The following is a 17,464-nucleotide window of genomic DNA, read 5'->3' as shown; positions in this document are numbered from 1 at the left end:
TATATTGAGTTTGAAAGAATTAATCACAGTCATTTTGATAAATGGGTGTAGGCCTTAAAAATGGATAAGACCTGTGAGGCTCGAAGGGAGATTATTCCGCTGGACGAGTTGAAAGACTCACTTCCAGAGATGGTAGGAATTCATGTGAATGAACAGAAAGTTCAAGAAGTGAGAAGTGCAGCGGAAATGGCACTTCAATATGCATTGGTGCATGAGATGAAATTTAGCTTCTGGGAGGATTTTCATCTTGTGAGGGATAGAAATTGGGAGAAGTGGAGATCCCACACTACAAAACATAGAGAAAAGCACACTGACAATAGGTTACCACAGGTCGAAAAAAAAGCCGAAAAGGGTTGAAAGGAAGTGAAAGGCCTCAGGTTTCTCACTATAACGTAGTTGAACACATAACAATACAGTACCAATTATTTAAGAAGGGCACTGGGAAATGATGTTTTCACTGCAGTAAGCTGGGACACACCGTGCTGGGCATTGAAGGAAGCCACTTTGGGAAAAGATGTGGTAAAAGAGGTTCAGCCAGTGGTATTAGTGAACCTGGTAAAGGAGACCCCAAGTAGAGCCAAGGAGCTGCAGAAGATTGCACAGCCTGGGCAGGGGCTTGATATGGAGGCAGTGCCTGATCTCTCTAAAGAATTCGCCTCTGTAGATAAACCTTACTAAGAAAAATTGGGAGGTGGGGGAGGACAAGAAGTTATAATTTTGCGAGATATGGTATCTGCTCAGTATCTAATAGTTGAGAAGTGAGGAGCCGGAAAGGCACAACAGACCAGGCAGTATCCGAAGAGCCGACAATCGACATATCAGCCATAAACTATCGTCAGGAATGTGGTGGGGGGACAAGGGGGCTGAAAGATAAATAGGAGGGTAGGAGCTGGCTGGGGGAGGGTCACTGGGAGGGCGATAGGAAGATGTAGATGGGAGTTACAGTGATATGTCGGAGGGGAGGGTGGAGTGGATAGATGGGAAGGAAGATTGACAATTAGAAAAGTTCAAGAGGGCAATGCCAAGTCAAACAGTTGGATCTGGAATGAGGTTGGGGAGGGGCGATTTGTAAATTGGTGAAGTCAACGTTGCTGCTGCATAGTTTGAGGGTTCCAGCTGTCCTACCACCTATCCACTTCACCCTCCTCTGCGATCTATTACCATTAGACCTCACCTGCATCTACCTATCGCCTTCAGGGCTACCTTCCACCCAGCTCTACCCCCATCCTCCTATTTAATTCTCAGCACCTTTCCCCTCCCTTACCTTTCACTTTCCTGATAAAGAACTTATACTTGAAACATCGACTCTCCTGCCCTTTGGATGCTGCCGATCTGATGTGCTTTTCCAGCCCCTCACTTTTTAATTCTGATCTCCAGTATCTGAAGCCCATACTTTTCCTCGGCCTCTAATAGTAAGAGATGAAAGCATTTTCACTCTTTCTGACATGTTACTCAAAAGCGTGATAATTTATGGAATGGGGACACAAATTAAGCATTCCCTGTGTAACATTAGGTTGGAATGCCAGATCAAGGTTGGGGAAGTAACAGTGAGATTGAATGACGGAATGTCAGTTCCCGGAATACAGTTTGTTCTTGAGAATGATTTAGCAGGATCCAAGGTGGGAGAGGCACCCCGTGTGGTGGAGAAGCCAAAGTAAGACCAGGGAACTGGAGAATTAAAAGAAAAATACCCAGGGATTTTTCCAGACTGTGTAGTAACAAGATCCCACTGTCATAAGTTTCAACAGGAAGGAAAACCGAAAGAAAAAGCCAAAGGAGTTGATGTACGGAAGCCTCAGGCTAAAGCATTTCTAGTGGCTGGAATGCACAAGGACGTAGTTATTTTTTGTTGTCGATGTCATACATGCCAAATGGGAGGTAAGTCACATGCAGTATTAGAACCAGCACCTTTGTTGCCAATTCCTGTATTCGAAGAACCTTTCACATGGTTTATGATTAATTGTGGAGCTCCCCTTTCTAAGATAAAAGTGGAAACCAATATCTGCTGATCATAATGGATGTGTCTACCCGATTTCCAGGGATAATTCCATTATAGGGTGTTAAGGCAAAAGGGAGGTGGAGGCGTAGACAGCTTTCTTTACTCACTGTGGACTATGCAATGTGATTCAGTCAGACCAAGGGTCTCATTTTACCGATCAGCTGTTTAAGGACGTCATGGATAGCTTCAGCATACAGCAGTTTAAATCAAGTGCGTCCCATCCCGAATTGCAGGAAGCCTTGGAAAGTCGGCATGAGATGCTGAAGAAAATACTAACTGCGTACTGTCAGAATTACTCGAATGACTGGAATAAAGACGTCTCATTATATTGTTTGCCATTAGAGATGCCCCAAATAAATCTACTCATTTTACTTCTTTTGAGTTAATATTCGTACATGAAGTGAGAGGTCTTTTGAAATTAATTAACTATAAATTGACAGGACCGAGGTTGGAGATGTCACACTTGGATTATGTATGTGAGGTGAAGGAGAGATTAGATGGACTGGGTGAGTTAGCTAAATAGCTCCTGAGGACGGCACAGTATAGAATGAAGCAGGTGGCAGATAAAAACTCTGAAACTTTGATGATTTCCCGTGGCGATGACGCATTAGTATTGCCACCAGTGGGAGTAAATCCCTTCAAAGACAGGTTTAGTGGCCCCTTTCAAATTAAAAAAAAGTTGGATCAGTTAAAGTATCTGGTAAAGCTATCGGATATGGAAAAAAATGTTAAAGAATGTCATGTGAATGAGTAATGCTCCAGGGACATTGAAGAGAGTTGTGACCAGATGAACACATTGTGCAGTTTAGACCATAAGACCATAAGCCCATAAGACATAGGAATGGAAGTAAGGCCATTCGGCCCATCGAGTCCACTCCGCTATTCAATCATGGCTGATGGGCATTTCAACTCCACTTACCCACATTCTCCCCGTAGCCCTTCATTCCTCGAGACAACAAGAATCTATCGATCTCTGCCTTGAAGACATTTCGCGTCCCGGCCTCCACTGCACTCTGTGGCAATGAATTCCACAGGCCCACCACACTCTGGCTGAAGAAATGTCTCCGCATTTCTGTTCTGAATTTGCCCCTTCTAATTTTAAGGCTGTGTGCACAGGTCCTAGTCTCCTCGTCTAACGGAAACAACTTCTTAGCGTCCACCCTTTCCAAGCCATGCATTATCTTGTACGTCTCTATTAAGTCTCCCCTTAATCTTCGAAACTCCAATGAATACAATCCCAGTTTATCTATATGATGCAGTGGTCTTTAGCAAGTGATTAAAAGCTCACATGTTACAGTTGGCAGAGCATGTTGAACGATTAACAAGAAGATGGATTACTGGGCTAATGGTAGGCTACTTGGTAGTGTGGATGAGCAGAGTGATCTTGGTGTCCATGTACACAGATCTCGGCAAGTTGCCACCCAGATAAATAGTGCTGTGAAGAAGGCATATGATGTACTGGACTTTATTGGTAGAGGAATTGAGTTCCGGAGTCCTGAGGTCATGTTGCAGTTGCATAAGACTCTGGTGCGGCCTCATCTGGAGTATTGTGTGCAGTTTTGGTCGCCATACTATAGGAAGGACGTGGAGGCATTGGAACGAGTGAGGAGGAGGTTTACCGGGATGATGCCTGACATGGTAGGAAGATCATATGAGGAAAGGCTGAGGCACTTGGGGCTGTTCTCATTGGAGAAAAGAAGGTTTAGGGGAGATGTGATAGAGGTGTACAAAATGATTAGGGGTTTAGATAGGGTTGACAGTGAGAACCTTTTTCCGCTAATGGAGTCAGCTGTTACTAGGGACACAGCTTTAAATTAAGGGGTTGTAGGTATAGAACAAATGTTAGGGGTAGATTCTTTACTCAGCGGGTTGTGAGTTCATGGAATGCCCTGCCAGTAGCAGTGGTGGACTCTCCCTCTTTATGGTCATTTAAGCGGGCATTGGATAAGCATATGGAGGTTACTGGGCTAGTGTAGGTTAGGTAGGCTTTGGTTGGCGCAACATCGAGGACCGAAGGGCCTGTACTGCGCTGTATTTTTCTATGTACTATGTTCTATGCTTACAAGAACTGAAAATGTGTTGCTGGTTAAAGCGCAGCAGGTCAGGCAACATCCAAGGAACAGGAAATTCGACGTTTCCGGCTAAAGCCCTTCATCAGGAATCAGCCCTTCCTGATGAAGGGCTTTAGCCCGAAACGTCGAATTTCCTGTTCCTTGGATGCTGCCTGACCTGCTGCGCTTTAACCAGCAACACATTTTCAGCTCTGATCTCCAGCATCCGCAGACCTCACTTTTTACTCAACAATTACAAGAAGCAAACTTGGTCATAAACTTAAAGAAAACAGAATTCGCGAAGCCAGAGGTGATGTTCTTGTGACATTACATTGGACGTGGGAGGTTGACCCCATGGAACACAAAGACGAAGGTCTTTGAGGAATTTCCACGTCCATCCTCGAAGAAAGAGGTGGTTCGATTTTTGGAACTGAATGGATTCTATCGGAAGTTTGTTGCAAACTTCAGCAGCGTATTGGCAACACTGATGGATTTATTAATGAAGAACACAGAATTGTGGTGGACAGAACAATTCCTGGAGGCATTTGAGAATTTTAAAGCAGGATTAATCACCGCACCAGTTTTAGCTGCACATAACATATTGAAAATCTTTGAAAATTGTATTTGCTACTAAGGATATAGGGCTCGGAGATGTATTGATACAGAAAGATGATGATGGAATTGAATGGCCAATTGGCTACTTGTCGAAAAAACTCAATATCCACAAGGAAAAAAATACAAATACAAAATCTCCATTAATCAAAAAGAATGATTAAGTTTTGCACTGAACTGACAATATTTTAGTGTTTATATGACAAACAAATTGTCAGAGATGATTGTGGATAACAACAAACCTCCTGTATTGTTTTTGAGTATTTAAAGGCCACAATATGAGAGCATTTCATTGGAGTCTTATCTTACCGACTTTAAACTTACAAAATGTACATGCTGGAAGTCCTAAAATGTGATAGCAGATGTATTATCGCAGAGTTAAAGGAAAAAGTTTAGATAAGATTTGACTTACTCCAGTGTTATTTATGTGTGCATAATTAATATGAATGGTACAGCTGAGATTAATACGTTTGTAATTCATAATAATGGGATTAAATATTAGAGAAAAAGAAATGAAACCATCTCTTCATTGTGCTGTTTCATGCTTTTTCTGAAGCGGGAAGGTGTTATGAAGCCAAAAGCATGTCCAGTCACTTTAAGACAGAACGGGTTTTGCTGAATAGAAAGTACAATCACAGATGCCAGCTAAAGGTCACACTATTCCACCTGTCACCATTAGCTGGATAATGGATACCTGAGTTTTGGTTGCTGTTTTGGCAACAATTCAAATACAACCAAAGAGTTTAAATAACGCTCAGGATACCAGAAGCCAACGGAATTTGAATATTATTGTTTGGACACCTGGAAAGCAATCAAATTATGAGAATTATTATATCATGGGAAGTGTATAAACTCAGTATTTTGAAACTAGATGGAGAGCTACTGCCACCCAACAGCAGAGTTAACTGCTGTAGAGCAGGAGTGCTAACTGGCCATCTCAAACACTTTCTATGAAAGATACATGTTCAGGTAAAAAGCTACTTGCAGTCAACAAAGCATGACGCAGGGAGATCAGCAGCTGAAAGAGTGAACACAGTGGGGAAGATGGATTCTGTGTGGTCTTGAGATTGTAATGTTTAATATGTGGGTCATTGGACTAGCATATTTTTACAGAGTTGGGGTCAGATAGTAGAGAGCGAAGAAAAGAGGGGTTTGCATTTGTGAATAATTGTTGTTGAGTGTTCACTATTAAAGATAAGAAACGAACTTGTTATTTTTTGTTTAAATTCTGCAATGCAGGAGATCTGTGTCGATCATATTTTAACAGATTACGAGGTGAGGTGAGCTTTTCTGGGTGTTTGGTTTTAATGAACAGAAGGGTTCGACTCCACCTTGTAAATGTCCATCCACGCTAACCCCATTTCCCTGCAGTTGGACCATATTCTTCCAGTCCTTTCCTATCCACATATTTATCCAAATGCTTGTGAAATGTTGTTAATGTACCCCCTTCATTGACATCTGCTGGCAGCTCAACCACGTACCATCTTCTGTGTAAAGACGTGCCCCCTCAGGTTCCCTTTTATACATTCCCCTTTAACCTTAAACTGATCCACTCTAATCCTCGATTCTCCACACCTTGGAAAAAGATTGAGAGCATTAACCCTATCTATACCCCTTGTGGTCTTATGCAGCTAAACAAAATGTCATACCTTGTCCAACCTCTTCCTATAACCCAGACCATTGAGTCCTGGTAATGTCTTTGTGAATTTCTTCTGTACTCTTTCTAATTTAATAACATCGTCCCTATAACAAGGTGACAAAACTGAACACAATACTCCAAGTGCGGCCTTACCAAAGTCCTGTGTAACTGCAACATAAGTTCCCAACTTCTATACTCAATATCCTGCCTGATGAAGGACAATGTCCCAAAAGCCTTCTTCATTGCCCTGTTTACCTGTGACTGCACTCTTAGAGAATCGTGTGCACCTGAACACCAAGTCCCTCTGCCCACTGCAACCCTGAAGACCCTCCTATTCACCATGAAACTCCTACCTTGATTTGAGTTTCCAAAATGCAAGACCGCACACGTCTATATTAAATTCCATTTACCATTTCCTTGCCCACTTCCCCACCTGATTAAGGTCCTGCTGCAATTTCTGATAATCTTCCTCACTGATCATGCTCCCACTTACTTTAGTGTCATCTGCAAACTTACTAATCATACCTTCTCAACCAAATCATAGATAACAAACAGCAATGGACCCAGCCTCCAGTCTGACAAGCATCCTCCCACAAAAAACCCTCTGCTTCCTACCAACGAGTCAACTGTGTATACAGTTAGCCAGTTTTCCCAGCATTCCAAGTGTTGTCACCTTCCAGAGCAGCCTGCCATGTGGCATCTTTTCAAATGCCTTACTGAAATCCATAGAGACTACATCTACCACTCTGTCCTCATCAACATTCCTGGTCACTTCATCAAAGAACTCTAACAAATTTGGGAAGCATGATCTCCCACTCACAAGTCTATGCCGACTGCTCTGAATTAAAACCTGTGTAAATAATGGGTGCAGTCAATGCCATGCTATCCTTCATTGTATGATGATTCGAGTACATAAAAAAGCCATCTTCCTGCTGTTGTAGAGCGTTGCTGAGAGAGCATTTGGGGCACTGTCCACAGAGTTGATCTCCTTTATAGGGAATGATCTCCTGACCACAGACACGGACGATGGTAACATGAGGATAGAGTGAGGAAGCTGAGTGTTTAATCGGTAGAGTTGTGAGTGATGAAGAAATGGCGATGCTGAAACACGAGGAGTGGCAGCGATCACTTATTTCCAAAACAGACATTGATAGCGTGAGAAATTCCATACTTTACCCAGGACTGATTGGTTTGATTTATTGCCACGTGTACCTCAGTACAGGGAAACATTTTATTTATGAGGTGTGGAGACAGATCATAGTAAGCTTGGCCAGACAGACCAGAGGGTGGAAATAGATTTGGACAGAGTAAGGAACACAGGTTACACTGAACAGGACAAGCACTCGACAAGATCAACATGAATACGATCAGCATTATTTGAACTTAGAGATTCCATTCGTCAGTCTAACGTGGGTTTCCTAAAAGTTCCTATGCCTTAATTAACTCTCCCCACATTACTGTGCAGTCGGTGTGTGAACCCGTACTGAACGCCATATTGTTCACAATCCCCAACAGCAGCCACAATAACTACATTCTGAAACAGGTAGCCATTTCCACCAGCTTCTGCCCTGCATAGAGAACACCAGTCTGGCTTCTAGGAGATGAAAGATGCCTTCTTGAGACTTCACACAAGACATATGGCTTCCCTCCTCAACACTAGAAAACCATGTTAAAGTCCTGCATGTGTATCATGAGCAACGGAGCCACAAGGAACAACATGGAGCAGTCTGTCTGTGCAACCTCAGCTCCACTTGGTCATCATGTTAGAGCATCAATTAGGAGACAATGAGGACTGCTGATGCTGTAGATCAGAGTACACAGTGGTTTGCTGGAAAAGCACAGCAGGAGAATCGACGTTTCAGGTATAAGCCATTCATCAGGATCAGCATCAAATACTTTAATCTTCCTCCGTGTAAGGGCATTGAGGTGAGAATAGCCTCCTACTGTTCCTGTATAAGTGGCTCAACTGGCTGAATAACCTGCTACTGTTCCTGTATAAGTGACTCAAGGGGCGGAATGGCCTCATTCTGTTTCTGTGTAATTGACTCAACGGACTGAAGGACTTCTTCCTTGTCCGATTGGACAGGGCCAAGGGCTGGTTACCCCTGTTTCCTGTTTGAGAGCTCGATGTACTGACAAGTGTGATGATGCTGCAGTTTAAGAGGTTATTTTATCCTGGTTTCTTTTAAGAGAGAGGTTGAATGATCATTACCAAGCTGGATAGTTAAGACTACTTGAGTAAAGGGAGGCCTTGCATTTATTTTAATGCAGCCTGAATGGGTGTGGCCTGCTCTCACAGATTAGGATCTCTGGGTTTTGATTTCTCAGCAACATCAGAAGCGATTGGGTCTCAACAGAGTTGGAAACTTCAGTGGATGTCTCCTGGCTGCTACTTTCTCTGAAATTTCTCTTGATGCTGTTTTTAACTCCTGGATAGGAGAAATGTTTGCGACGTTCTGTGACTGAATATTCTATTTTGCCAGGGGATGTGTTTATGGCATTTTCCTATATTGTGATAGTACATTAGTAATAGCTCCACGATCTATTATTCTGTTAATTTGTCCAATAGAAATAAGTTATTCTAAGTTTCTCTATCTCTGGTTTCATTTTATCTTTCGTGTTTAAATATATGGTGTTTTGCTTCACACCGAGTAGTTTGACCTGTCACATTGCATCTGGGACAGACACTTTACATTTCCTTTAAAATAAGAAAACATTAGAATCTAGATTACCGCCTTCAAATATTTTCGAGGATCTCTGGTGTAGCCCGACACACGAGATTCCTTCTATTACTGAGTAATAGGCTGGAGGCACTGAATGGGCTGTCCCTGTTCTTCTCCAATAGTGTCAATGGACAGAATGACTTCCTCATAGCTCTGTGAAACCAGTGTGAGGTGCTGAATAAACTCTTATTTTACTGTGGCAATGTGCAGTGTCAGGCAGTGCTGTTACATGAATGTTACGGACCCTTTAACAGCACAATCCTCAATGGAGTCTGGATCTTGCTGCTCGTGACAGACCAGTTCAGGAGCTGACGGGGGACAAAATGATCTGAACATTGTGGAATCTTCAGTGACCAACCCCACTTCGGATCTTATGGTGGGGAGGGTGAGGGCCGGGAGATATTGATGAAGCAGCTGAAGATGTTTGTGAAGAGAAAGCTTCCCTTACGATACCCCACAGAGGTGACCCAGGACTGGGATGATGAACATCTTCCTTTGTGCCATGTTTGACTCCAAACTCTGGAGATTTTACTCTGATTCCCATTAAGTCCAGTTTTGTTAAGCTCCTTGATGTCAACAGAAGCCAACCACTGCCTTGATATCAGGGCCAGTCATTATTACCTGACCCCTTGTGTTAACCTCTTTTGTTCATATCAATAGGCCATGGTGTAGGAGCAGTAAGTGTTTTCTTCAAACAGGTGGTAGTGAATGTCAGGATTTCTCTTCTCAAGAGTGTTCGGGGAGCCACATGACTGAAAGTATTTGAAGACGAGGTCGATGGATATTGATCTTTCAGAGAGTTGTGGGCTATGAAGAATTGGGTATGAAAGAGGATTTGAGACCAAGAGCAGATCAGTCATGATCTCAGTGAAGGGCAAGACAGGCTTGCGAAGTGAATGACCTGCCCCTGTTTCTAATGTTCTCTCATTCTGTTATTGGAAAGTTAGTGGGTGTTATTTTCATGGATGTTCTGTTATTGTTTATTGAAGTCAGTGAGACCAGAGGATTTTGTGAGCCATCCCTGGGTGAGGTATGGGGGTTGAACTCAGTGAATTTGGGTCGACAACATGACCAACAAATAAAGCACAAGTTGCAGAGGGGAAGCTCTGTAAAGAGAGATGAGGGTTGTCTTTCATACCTTGCCTGAGTTTTCTAATTACATTTCACAAATCACCTCAAAACGTGTGTGACAGTCTTGAAGGGCTGAATGGTCTCGTCCGTTTCTGTGAACCAGGTTATAGCAACAAGTAGCCTCCAACTGCTCCTGTCCAGCTGATTTGAGGGGCTGAATGGAACACAGGAACATGGGACTGAGGACAAGGAGGGGGTCATTAGATACTTTGAGCCTTCTCCACCAGGCACTAAGATTGTGGCTGATCAGGTAGGGGTCTCATCCCCACTTGCCTGTCTGAGTCCCGTTATCCATGAATCACTTCTCTATCAAGTATTTAATTAATGCAGCTTTCAATCAATGTGAACACAGAGGCATGATAAAATTCCAGTGAAGTGAATTCCCACTTGAAAGGTGCTTTTAGATTTTTTCATCACCCCTCTTATAGAATCAGAGAGTCATTCAGAATAGAAACAGACCCGTTAGTCCAATCTGTTCACTCCGATCAGATATCAAATCTGATCCAGTCCCATTTGCCAGCATTTGGCCAATATCACTCCTCTCAGATACTTTTTAAATGTGCAATTGTAACTGCCTTCACCACTTCCTCTGACAGCACTTTCTGTACACACACCACTCTCTGTGTGAAACATTTACCTTCAGGTCTCTTCTAAAGCACTCGCCCTCTCCCCTTCAGCCTATGCTCTCCTGTTCTGGGCTCCCCTATCCTGGGGAGCAGAACGTGGCTGTTCAGAACATCCATGCCCCTGATGATTTTATAAACCACTATAATGTCACCCTGGCACCCCAGGGAGAAACACCTCAACCTAATCAACCTCTCCCTAAAGCTCAAACCTCCACTCCTGAGACAATATGAAAATCTTTTCTGCAGAAAACAAAGTTGTATGCAGTATTCTTAAAGTGGCCTCACCAACATCCTGTACAGATACAACATGCCTCCACAACCCCTATACTCAATGCTCTGACCGATTAAGTCAAATGTCCCAAATGTGTTCAGCACCACTCTGTCTACCTGCGACTCCACTTTCAAGGAACAGTGTACCTGCAGCCTTATGCCCCTTTGTTTCACAACATGCCCCAGGACCTTACCATTATTTGTATAATTTCTGCCCTGATTTGCCTTCCCAAAATGCAAAACCTCGTATTTATCTAAATTAAACTTCATCTGTCACTCCTTGCCCCTTTGCCCCATCTAATTGTGGTCTCGTTGTACTCTGAGATAATCTACGACACCACCTTTGTGATGTAATCCATAAACATACTAACTATAGCCCCAATATTCACATCTAAATACTTTACATAAATGATGAAATGCAGTGAACTCAGTACTGATTCTTACAGCGCACTGCTGCTCACAAGCCTCCAGTCTGTAAAATACCCCTCTTCCTTCAAGCCAATTGTGACGAGCTTCCTCTGCATCCCATGTGACTGAAACTTACTAATCTGTCTACCAATCGGAATGAAATACTAGCTATGAAGAGAGGTTGAGTACGTTAGGTTTATTTTCACTAGAAAAAAGGAGATTGAGGGGGAACCTGATTGAGGTTTGCAAAATTATAATAGGTATGGACAGGATGGATGGAGATAAGCTTTTCCCCAGGATGAGGGATTCAATAACGAGAGGTCATGCTTTCAAAGTGAGAGGTGGAAAGCTTAAGAGGGATACATGCAGAGGGTGGTGGGCGTTTGGAATGCGTTGCTAGCAGAGATTAGATTACTTACAGTGTGGAAACAGGCTCTTCGGCCCAACAAGTCCATACCAACCCGCAACCTACCCATACCCCTACACCTTACACTACGGGAAATTTAGCATGGCCATCTTTGGACTGTAGGAGGAAAGTGGAGCACCCGGAGGAAACCCACGCAGACTCGGGGAGAATGTGCAAACTCCACACAGTCAGTCGCCTGAGTCAGGAATTGAACCCAGGTCTCTGGCGCTGTGAAGCAGCAGGACTAACCACCGTGCCACCCATGGTGGTAGAGAGAGGCACGGCAAATTCATTTAAGTTGCGTCTGGACAGATGCATGAGTAGGTGAAGATCAGAGGGATACGATTGGGAAACAGATTTGGACAGTGCATTTGGATCGGCTCAGGCTTGTTGGAGAAGGGTCTGTTCCTGGGTTCGAAATTTTCTTTGCTCTTTGTTATTTAAATGAACACCTTGCTGAAGTCCATACAGGCAATGTCTATGCCTTCATCAATTTTCTTTATCACTTCTTCAAAAAACTCAACCAAATTAATAAGTCATGATTTCCCATGCAGAAAGCCACGTTCACTACCCTGATCAGTCCGTGCCTTCCCAAATGTGTGTAAATGCTATCCCTCAGAATCCCCTTCAACAACTTACCCATCACCGACATCAGGCTCACCGGTCTATAGTTCCCGGCATTTTGGGTCACTGTTTCCTTTTCAAGTCCCACTCCTTCACTGCTCGTAACAAATGTTAAATGTAACCAGGTCGGTGATGTGGCTGATGATATCTGTCTCAGATTGGGTCAGGGTCAGTTTTAGGAACAAGTCAGGCTAGTTTCTTTAATCTGCTAAAACAAGACGTTTATGATCCAGAGCAATGTTACTCAAACTATGATGGAAAGAGGAATGGTACACTGTTTGGGTATTGCATATATATAATCAATATTTCCCTTTCTAAACACACACACACCGACAAACAAAGTCTCTGCCGTTTTAACTTGAAAGAAATGAGAAAAGGAAAAATTGCAAGATTGTCTAAAACGTTATTCTGCTTCTGAAGATGTTGAGATATTGTACTCACACAGCTACTAGCAATGGGATTTCATCCAGGGAGAGTTGGATTTGTCTGAATTCCCTTTGCTTTCGGCAGTAAAGTACATTGCAATGAATTCTGGTCAGGGATCACCCAAAGGGTTCGCACGTGGTTAGCACTGCTGCCTCACAGCACCAGGGACTTGGGATCGATTCCAGCCTTGGGTGGCTGTGTGGAGTTTGCATATTCTCCACATTCCTCTGTGAGCTTCTAATGAGTGATCCACTTTCCTACCACAGCTCAAACTGTGTAGGTTCGGTGGATTGGTCATGCTAAATTGTCTGTAGTGGTCATGGATTTCTAGGTTAGGTGCTTTAGTCAGAGGTAAATATAGGGGAATGGGTTGGGAACGTTGGTGTGGACTTGTTGGGCCGAAGGGCTTGTTTCAATACTGCAGGGATTCTATAAAAATAAGAACGGTATCAACAACTGTAGAGTGTTTTTTTCAGCTCGGGCACATTGCTGTGATGAGGAACAATGAAGGAGAGAGAGTGTAATAGGCCTTCTCGGGCAGATTAAATTTTCTCTCTCTCTGAGTTGAATCACACAGTAATGTCATCCTCTCCCAAACTGGACCATGTGAGGTCTCCTTGTACATTGTCCAAACGATGTCTCCATCACATTCCCTGTTCCATGTCGGTGCATCATTGCTGCTGTCATAAGCAGAGCCATACCCTTATCAGAAAATGATCTCAATCGATTTGAAATATGTTTACATGTCCCTGCGTCATGAAAAAAAATAAAAAAATAATTTATTCAGAATACCTGTGTTAAAATGAATGCATTTTTAGAAGAAATACAGAAATCGCTGGAAAAGCTCGGCAGGTCTGTCAGCATCCAGATGCCTTTTACATCTGTATTTGTACCAGCCTCCACCACTTCCTCTGGCAGCTCATTCCATACGCACACCACCCTCTGTGTGAAAAGGTGTCCTTTAGGCCTCTTGAAAACCTTTCCCCTCTCACGTTCAACTAATGGCCTTCTGGTTTTGCACACCCCAAACCTGGGGAAAATTCGTGACTACTCATCCTATCCATGACCGTTCCGATTTTATAAACCTCTACTGCTACGAAATGTGTCTCCTATCAACACAAATACAGTACTTTCAGTCATCCTGGGTCTAAATTCTGAAATTCAATGCTGACACTTCTTCCTTCTCCATCAAGTTACAATTCTAAATCCATTTTAATCAGTTTATTCAGATATATCCTGAGACACTTCTGTGGGCTTTACACCTAGACCTTTGTGTCCGGAGGAAGGGACACTATCGTCACTGTGCAATACCCATAAAGCTGTAACATTATTCTCCTGTGTGTTTGTTCATCATGCTGTTCTGTCATGCTGTGACATAACTCTGCAACAGGCAGGACTTGAATCCAGGCCTTCTAGTCCAGAGCTAGGAACACTACCACATATGTTCAGGAATTGGAATCAAATCCAGAGTCGTGCTCAGAGACAGTGACATTACCCACTACACTACCATACTCAGATTTTGTGTCATATTTGAAGTGCCCGCTTTCAGCTCTGTGTGGATTTATTATCATCAGGTTACCATTACTGAGCTACACAAAATACTTTGTATTGTTAAACAAGTACAAGATATTTGTCTCAACTGCAGGATATTGAGTGCACGTGCTGTGCCATCGAAATTAACTATGAACATAGTGGGCTTTGAGAAGATTTGTAGCTCAGATTGAGGATTTGAATGTAGTTTTACTCGCTGAGCTGAAAGGTTATTTTCCAGACGATTCATTACTTTACTAGCTAACATCTTCAGTGGACTGTATGCAAAGCAATGCTGAAACTTCCTGCTTTCTAGTTGTATGTTTGGGTTTCTTTGATTTGGTGATGTCATTTCCTTTGATGATGTTATTTCCTGTGGTGAAGTCACTTCCTGTTCCTTTTCTCAGCAGATGAGAGATGGGGTCTGACTCGATGTGTTTGTTGATAGAGTTCTGATAGGAATGCCATGCTTCTCAGAATTCTTGTGCATGTCTTTGTTTGGCTTGTCCCAGTCGAAGTGGTGTCCTCTTTAATCTTTATATGAGGATAGTAGCGAGAGATGGTCACGTCCTTTTGTAGCTCATTGGTGATCATGTATCCTAGTTTTCTGCCTGTCTGTCCAATGTATTGACTGGTACATTCCTTGCATGGTATTTTCTAAATTACATTAGTTTTGCTCATTGTCTGTATAAGGTCTTTCAAGTTCATTAGCTGCTGTTTTAGTGTGTTGGTGAATTTGTCGCCTACAATAATGCCAAGGGGTATGAGTAGTCTGGCATTCATTTCCGAAATGTCTTTGATGCAGGGGAGAGTGGCTAGTGTTTCTGGATGTGTTTTGTCTGCTTGTTTGGGTTAGTTGCTGAGAAATCAGCGGACTGTGTTCATTGGGTATCCATTCTTTTTAAATACATAGTATAGGTGATTTTCCTCTGCTCTGTGTACTACCTTTGTGCTGCAGTGTGTATTGACTCGTTGAAATAATGTTCTGATGCAACTTCATTTGTGGATGTTGCAATGATTGCTTCTGTAGTTCAATATTTGGTCCATATGTGTTGTTTTTCTGTAGACGCTGGTTTGAGGTACGCCATTGGCTGTTCACTCTACTGTGACATCTAGGAATGGCAGTTTGTTGTTGTTTTACTCCTCTTTAGTGAAGTGTATGCCAGTAATGGTATTTTTGATGGTCTTCGAAGTTTCTTCTAACTTGTTTCGTATCGTGATGACAAAGGTGTCATCCACGTAGCGGACCCAGAGTTTGGGTTGGATGGCTGGCAGAGCTGTTTGCTCAAGTCTCTGCATTACTGCCTCTACTAAGAACCCCCAATATTGGAGATCCCATGGGTGTTCCATTAGTTTGTCTGTAAGCTTTTTTGTTGAAGGTCAAGTGGGTAGTAAGGCAGAGGTCAACTAGTTTGAAATATTCTCCTTGTTGATGAAGTTAGTGGTGCTTGATGTCTGTGTCTTTGGGTCTTCTAATAGTGTAGTCAGTGTTTCCTTGGCCAGGTTAATGTTGATTGAGCTAAACAGGGTTGTTACATCAAAGGAGACCATTATTTCATTCTCTTCTATCTTAGTGTCTTTAATGGTCCTCAGGAATTCTTGGTTGGAATGGATGGAGTGGAGTCAGCCTTATACTAAGTGTCTTGGTCTTTGGTGTAGCTCCTTAGACAATCTGTAAGTTGGTGGCTGTCGTGATGGGACTTCAAGGTGGTAATTGGTCAGATTGTAATTATTCTCCTCTTTGGGGAATGAACATAGCTGAGTAATTTTTCACAATGCCAGAGAGATGTCAGAGTTGGAGCTGGAATGAAACAGCCTCCCCAGGGACATGGCTTGTTGTGCAGCAGAAGTCTGCAGTCCTATTGCAGGAATGGGGTCAGGGCCCACTGCCTTTGTCGTATCTACTGTGTTCAGCTGTTTCTTCATGTTACATACAGCAAATCGAATTGTTTGAAGACTGGCATCTGTGAGTCTGTGGATATAATGAGGAGTGTGAGTTGGATCATCCACCCAACACCTTTGGCTGAAGAATGTGCAGACACCACACCCTTGACTTTTTTTGTTCACTGATGTACAGAGTTGTTCTGATATTTAGGGTGAGGATATTTGTGGACTCCTCTCCTCCACTAAATTGTTAAATAGTCCATCGATATTTATGCTTGGATTTAGCAGGACGACAGAACTTAAATCCGATCTGTTAGTCTTGGGATCATTTCCCTCTCTCCATGAGAAGTTAATTCTGCTGTTTGGAATGGAACCAGTCAAGTGTGGTCGCTTTAATGGAATGTCAACAAGTTTAGGTGCACATGATTCCGACCTTGGCATCAGCCCTGTATTCAGTGATCTTTCTGATGCGGTAACACTTCCATTTTCTTATTCTAATTCTGCTGAGGGCATCTCCCTAGTGTAACACCTCTAATTTGGTACTCAACTCAATCCATTTAAGGTAATTATCTAAATCGTTTCTTTTCCACAATGTCAACTTCGGTATTTGAAGTGAATGTGTTTTCCTCTGTTTCCCACCCTGACCATTATTAAGAGTCTGAAGTGTCAGTAATGTCAGTCTTATGCAGTTTCAGAGTCATGGAACTTGTGCACCATGCGTTATTGTTCAGTTCCCAGTGTATGGCATTCCAAGTTGGACAGCATGTTTGAGCATCTTTGACATCCTTCTTTGGAAATTGTCTAAGAACAGAAATTGCTGAAGAAATCACTGAAAATGTTGCACCATCTTCTGGAGTGAATGTAGAGTTCAACTTTCAGGTCCAGTGACCCTTTACAAAGCTCCCAGTTTCTCCAGCAATTTTCGTATATTTATTTTCAGTATCCATAGTTATTTGTTTTAGTGAAAATTTGTTCTATGTCTATTCATTTCTGGAAAACTCAGCAGATCTGTCAGCATCTGCAGAGGCAGAGAAAAAGCATTAGCATTTCAAGTCACAAGGTATTACAAAACAAAAGTTCTTAAACAAGACAGAAGCTCGTAGGATGATGGATAATGTATTAACATAGGATGATG

This window comes from Hemiscyllium ocellatum, chromosome 28, assembly GCF_020745735.1.
Source record: "Hemiscyllium ocellatum isolate sHemOce1 chromosome 28, sHemOce1.pat.X.cur, whole genome shotgun sequence".
NCBI classification, from domain to species: domain Eukaryota; kingdom Metazoa; phylum Chordata; class Chondrichthyes; order Orectolobiformes; family Hemiscylliidae; genus Hemiscyllium; species Hemiscyllium ocellatum.
The sequence above is the reverse complement of the archived record's forward strand: the minus strand, read 5'-3'. Positions refer to the sequence as shown.